The sequence below is a fragment of the Columba livia genome (assembly GCF_036013475.1).
Source record: "Columba livia isolate bColLiv1 breed racing homer chromosome W unlocalized genomic scaffold, bColLiv1.pat.W.v2 SUPER_W_unloc_5, whole genome shotgun sequence".
Lineage (NCBI taxonomy): Eukaryota > Metazoa > Chordata > Aves > Columbiformes > Columbidae > Columba > Columba livia.
In genome coordinates, this window is record NW_027043000.1 from 4,744,893 (window position 1) to 4,751,321 (window position 6,429).

General features: G+C 46.8%; 1 long non-coding RNA gene across 2 annotated transcripts in view; it reads right to left on the bottom strand.

The window, feature by feature from the left end:
• The window catches only part of LOC135577528 (uncharacterized), a 45,660-nt gene extending 39,656 nt beyond the window's left edge, over positions 1 to 6,004 (bottom strand). For both annotated transcript variants that reach the window (XR_010469308.1, XR_010469307.1), the window contains exon 1: positions 5,873 to 6,004. This is a non-coding gene — a long non-coding RNA (uncharacterized LOC135577528). The remainder of the gene's footprint in view (positions 1 to 5,872) is intronic.
• Positions 6,005 to 6,429: the final 425 nt, after the last annotated feature.

The following is a 6,429-nucleotide window of genomic DNA, read 5'->3' on the forward strand; positions in this document are numbered from 1 at the left end:
GTTCAAACACCATGTCTGTGAATAGAAGGACAAGCAACTACTAGGGCAGCCATTACTTTGAAATGGTCAATCCCCTTTTCTATTACATGTGGCAATGGAGAAGTGAGAACAAAGGTAGCTTTTTATCGTTGAGGACTGAGGGCACAAAGCTCAGGAATCAGACCTAGTTGAATTGCACTATCATTGAAGCAAAGAATGAGATTTTCCTTGCAAAGGAATGAGGAATGCTTGCCCCTTTCACTATTCACCACTTTCTACAATTTCTCAGCACCAGCTGAAACTGTCTGGATTGGCTTTTGCTCCAAACCCTTCCCTCTCTCTGACATTTTGTAGATGTGGCTCCTGCCTAGACTGACAAATGTCACTGATGTGCTGAATTAATGCCATGACTTACACCTCTCTGGCATAGATGTCAAACTGTTTCACAAAACATAGTAAGATTTATTAACCTTGTTTGAGAGAAGACCCAAGGCACAGAGCTCAGTCATTTGCCCAAGGTTATGCACATGCCATTGGCAGATCAGTGAATAGGCTGTAGGCACACCCTAAATTCTAGTCTGGCATCCCTCTGCTTGACAGTGTTAACATGTAAGTGATCGTAGCCAATTCCTCTGAGTGCTTTCACACACATCAGGGTGGAAGGCTCAGGGTCTGTCCCCAGATGTGAGTCCTCCTGAGGAGCACTTGACTGCCTGTTGTGTCCTTTTTGGTCTTCCTTTGAAGGAAAGGAAGCATGCTTTTACACATGTCGCAAACTGTTATTTTGCAAAAGCATCAAATACTTTGCTCATAAATCCTGAAAAAAATAACCTCTGAAAGACAAATTCCTTTCGAGCACAAGCACTTATTTTCCTCGTTGTCTACAAAGCAGAGTCCTTCAAAGATGCCCCAGAAATACAAAGATGCATTTGAAAAGCTCTACTACAAGCTGTGTCCCCAAGAAATCCAAAAGCCTTTGACATTGACACGATCTCTTGCAAATTCACAGAACCTTGAAGGTAAAGGAAGATTAGTGAAGAGTAATTTAAGTCATTCTGTGAGGTCCCATACACCGTGTGATAGAGAATTTGACAGGATCTATGAGCAATTGTGTCGTGGGGGTGTTCCAAAACTTCCTGGGTTTCAGAGAGCTTCAAATTTAAAGAAGTATGAAGGAATACAGATGTCTGAAACTGTAAATGCTCTGGTTAACTCGCCTGTTCAAACTTTATCTGCATCTCCCAGAGTTAAAAGACTGGGGAATTTCCAAAATGTTCCTCTTTGTTCACCAGTAAAGCGACTGAGAGGTATACCGGAACATTATCTTCAACAAAATGTGAACAGATTGCTCACAGAAGAAACGCTGAACTTCGGACCGATGCATGAGGTTTTTGAACCCATACATTGTCAGTAACCCCAGCATTTTTGACAGTCACAACTGCAAGAGTCAGGTACTAAAGGACCTTGTGAAACAATAATATTGTGCAATCTTTGATATTTGGAAAAGGGCTTAAAAATAGATTAGAGCTGGAAGCTTTTTAAACAAGTGGCAGCTTACTTCTTGTGCTATTTGGTCAGTAGAGATGTTTTACATCTTTGGGGTTTGGGGGATTTTAATTTGCTAAAATATAAGTCGTATCAGGTGTCCTGGATCATGTGAGGAAGTTCACTATATTTAATAACCTTGAAAGTGGTTATACAATGCTCAATAATAGATTATGTTTTAATGGACTGTGTCACTGGTTAAAATAATCTCAGACAGTGAGCCTGTTAATTAAGGTGGTGTCCTTCTGAAATGATAACACTTTGTAGGTGAACGAATTCAGGCGAACCAACTAAACTTTACCGGGTTCTACTGAAATCATTAGACTTGTGGATTTAAATATTAAATCCAGCCCTTATTTCCAGGTTCCCAGTCATTTCTTCTGAGGCAAGCTGTGACATAATACATGAGTTTTTCCATCGATGTAATCTGTTAATGCTTTATTCTCAGGGCTCTGGATTTCATGCTGCGTCAGATAAAACTTTTCTTGGTGTTCCTGGTACTTCCTTGCAAGGTTAGTTTCAGAGACTTTATGAATTACTGCTTTAGCAATCACAAGCACTTCTTCAAGGGTAGATCTACAAATCTCAATAGACCGCTGTCTAGGTGACAGCTCTTCTTCCTCAGTAACAGTTGGGTATGTTCAAGTGTTCCTTTAAGGAATCTATACAGAAAAGGGTTTTCTGAATCACATGTAAACGGCAATTTTAGAAGCTTTTCTTTAGGTTAACTGGGACTTTTCCTACTAAAGTGTTGCTTATACCCATTGGTTTTCTCCCTTCCTTTTTTCTATTTTATTTAAAATTTGCTGTTGCTTTTACTTTACATATCTACCTGTTCAGCAGGAAATGCATACTTTATTAATCCTACACTTGAGTAACCACATGCTTTTGTTTGGATTCTTCATCTTTACAAAAACTTGCAATTGAGTTGTTGCATGCTACTGTCACTTGCTTAGGTGAATTAGATTGTTAGCCTGGATAAAAAGGCTTTTGCTAATTCAGGACAGTAGAATTTTAGAATTTTAAAAATATACCACCAAAACTAGCTTAGTTTAAGATTCAAAAATGCTAATCTTCTGATTTTCTTTTTAAAATCTAATTTTGGTTTAAAGCATGTCTGTAACATAACATGAACTTTTTTTCCTACTAAGTTTGGTTTATTTTTATGAACCTTGTCATCAAGATAACAACTAACATGTAAAGAAGGTGCCTTGAAATATTGTCAACTGGTATACAAGAAGAAAATAGCAGAAGAAATGTACTTCTTTGCATGTTTCTTGCCTTGTTGCATTTTCATTGCTGGTTAATTGTAAATAATTTGTTTATTTGAGGTGGACATCTGTTTATTTTGCCTTCCTCAAATTTTAACTAATACTTGTCTGCTTTTCCCCAGGCAGCAAAAGGTGGGTTCGAGCTAAAGGACACCTCTCTGCTACACCTGTTACCCCCACTATATTGATGGCTTTCCTTGATGGTTTAATCCCGAGTTTGTCAGCTTGCCGCCTGTTCAAAACACTGATTTGTGCGCCCGTGTCAATTAGAAATTTCACACTTATCCGCCTTGGACCCACGGGGATATGTATGTATGGCTCTTTATCACTGGACCATTGGCCAGAAAATACAAAGCGGGTGGAGCGGCCCTGGTTCCCATCCGCTTCTACTGGTTTTTTGGCTCCCTTTGTGAGGATAGGAAAAGGTTAGTGTTTCTCTTGTCCTCAGGGAGGGGGGCGGTTCCCGATGCCTCCTCTTTGTTGTCTGATCTTCCCTCTAAATATTCCACTAGCTCCTGTAAATGCTCAGTGGAAAGCTTATGTAGCAGTGTTCAGGGCACACCCAAAGCGGCGGTGCAGCACCAGAGGTCGCTCCGCTGCAAGCTGCTACTCTGATTTGACTGGCAGCCAAAACGCTCCGGTTTCTGTGACGGGGGGGGGGGCGGCCTGGTGGGGGGCGGTCCCTGAAGAGGCTCGGCTCGGCTCGTCTTCCAGACCGTCCGGCTTCTACACGGGCTGCCGCTCGGGTCTACCCACCCCATCTCGCGCCCATGTGTAACCACATTGTGTAAAATTTCCACCCAGGTAATACATGTTCAGGAGGACTTCGGGGATTTTGCTTATTACAATCAATAGCCCCCTGAATTTTTTCCTTAAGGGAGTGGACATATATTTTTAAGGCATCCGGTAATCCTTTAATAAGCAGCCAAAGGTGGACCGGATCCACCGGCGCCGCCATAGGGGGGGACTGCCGGCCTCTTTAATACATTGCTTGTATACAAGCCGCCTTTTGAACTCCCTGGGCAAGATCTGATAAACCTTTTATAACAATTGCCACTGGCTCCCCACGTTCCCTGGGATCTATACCACCAGCCCAGTAAGCTACACGAGATGTAATGGACTGATCACCGTCTGGACCATCACTTAAAAATACCCCTGGGCCCCAGAAACCTGTGGCCTCGTCCTTACTCAATAATATTCTATCACCCCCAGTAAGCGAAACGCGCCAAAGATATTCAGTCTCTGTCTCTTGGACCTTTTGATCTGGGGGTGGGTCTTTATCTAGTGGTTGCCTGTTATTGACTCTTTATCAAAATCATTAATGACCTCCATTTAGCTGCAGTGGAGTGCCAGTAAATTTTTTGATAGCAAGTAATATTAGCAGCTACTTTTAGTAAGCAGCAGTGCTGAGGCACATTGCCGGGTCCTAATGGGAGATGCTTCTGACCCTCAGAGAGCACTGAGCCGGGGCGGGGTCGCTGGTCCCAAGCCGCGGCTTTTTTTTTTTTTTTTTTTTTTTTACTTCAGTTTGCAAGAGGCGGTGGGGGGGGAGGGGCGCTCCCGCCCGCAGCGAGGCGGGGGGGAGGCGGCCAACCCGGGGAAGATGGTTGCCTGCCAGCGCTCGTGAGGCCGGGCTGCCCCGCCCCACACCACCAGGACCTGGATGCCAGGAACGGTGTGGGGGGGCGGCCAGCCGGGAGGAGGCGGGCGCACAGGCGGCAGAAGCTTCACGGGGAGAAGTTTGCCTCCGTTTTTCGGGTTATGCCCGTACTGGACATGTGCTTCTAGCTGCCCTTTCAGGCTGCTCCGTTTCGCGCCGCCAGTCCCGGGGCGGTCGCCAGCACTTGCGAGGTCGGGCTTTGCTATGCCGGACCCTCCGAGTTGCCGGTACGGGGAAGGGACCGTCTGGACACCGCGGCTAGGGACAGGTCGGGGTCTCGATCGCGATGGGCGATCGGGACCAGCCGGTCGGGAGGGGAGTGGCCAGCTATAGCGAACCCACCAAAGCTCCCACGAACCGGTCGCAGCGCCACCAGTCCCGGAGAAGTCGCCAGCACTCGCAAGGTCGGGCTTTGCTATGCCGGACCCCCCGAGTTGCCGGTACGGGGAAGCGTTCGAACTACCACTTAACAATATCCGATCACCCTCGGCATACGGGACAACACAAACAAAGCACGTACACGCCTCCATCCCAATGAAAGGGCGCACAACCTCTCCTATTTCATCAACACTGTTTTCAGTGTCGAGAAGCGGCAGGGCGGAGGGGCGTTCGCTTAAAAAGCCCGCGCGTTTGTTTTGCCGCATAACTTCTTCCTCTCTTTGGAAGTCAAGTTTACGCACATCCCGCGCTAAATTAAGGCAAACGGCCAGAAGGAAACACACCCCGAGACGCCAAGCCGCCGCAGAGAGGTCCTGCTGCAAAGAATCAAACCGTTCGCCTCGGTGCTCAGGTTTACACAGAGCCTGTGTTAGCTTTACACACAAACTGAAACACACCGCGCTCCCCATAATCATAAGAAGGAAGCACAATAATTCCTCCATCTCTGATATCCTGCTCAACTACGCCAAAAATGTCACGGAGGCAACCCACTGGTCAATTTAAGGGACAACAAGGTCCAAAAAAAAACTTTTATTAGACCGGCGAGGAACAGGGTTTCAGCACTCCAAAAGTGACTTAAATACAGGTTCGGATATCAGTGGAGGAAATTATTGAGAGGGGCAGTCCACAGAGTGCATGCACGTGGCTTCACTCAAAACAATGCCGGAGCCCTCCCCGAGTCCCGGAAGAGTACACACTTGCCTAAACACGGTGTGGGGTTATTTTTATAGAGATACACGTACTCGTAGTGAGTACGGAAAATGTGCACTCGCGATTCCGCGAGAGTAAATTTATAATACGCTCGCAGTCCTGCGAGAGTTATTTTACACGTGCAAATGTGCACGGAAAGAAAATACACTCGCGATTGTGCGAGGGGCTCTCGGCGGCCACTCGCGATTGTGCGAGGAATAAATTTACTTGTGCAAATGTGCGCAAAAAGTATAAATATACTCGCAATCCTGCGAGAAGTTTTACTTACACCCGTGGCGGCGAGGCAAGCGGAGTCCCCATCCCGGGGAGGGGGGCTCTCGGCGGCAGCATCTTGCTCGTGCTCCGAGAGACCCGCGGCAAAGTGGGCGGAGTCTCGACGAGAGTCCCGTTTTTGTTATCTGATCAGACCTGACTGTAGGCATTGTAGAAGCTTCTCTGCACCCCCCACACTGAGTGTGGGTGCCCCTGAAGCCTTCAAACATCCCCCACACTGGGCGCGGCTCAGTGTGCCTTGGCACTCCCTTCTGCTAATGTCCCAGGAGCCAGGGTGCTCTGGGCCAAACAAAAGAAGCTGTTAGCCTCAAGTAGCAGAGAAAGGGGGAGATGTGCCATACTGAAGGAGGGAGGGGGGTTGCAATCTGCCACACCCGGCTTCCGTGAGAATCTAGTTTGTAAATCCCCTAGCTCCAGTCCTGAATATGGCGTGCTATGGGTAGCCGTGCGTGGATTTCTGCCTTGTCCATCCGTATGTGTCTCAGTTCTAATAAGAGGACGGACGTCCTTTGTTTCTACCCCCCACACATCAACACTGTTTTCAGAATCAGT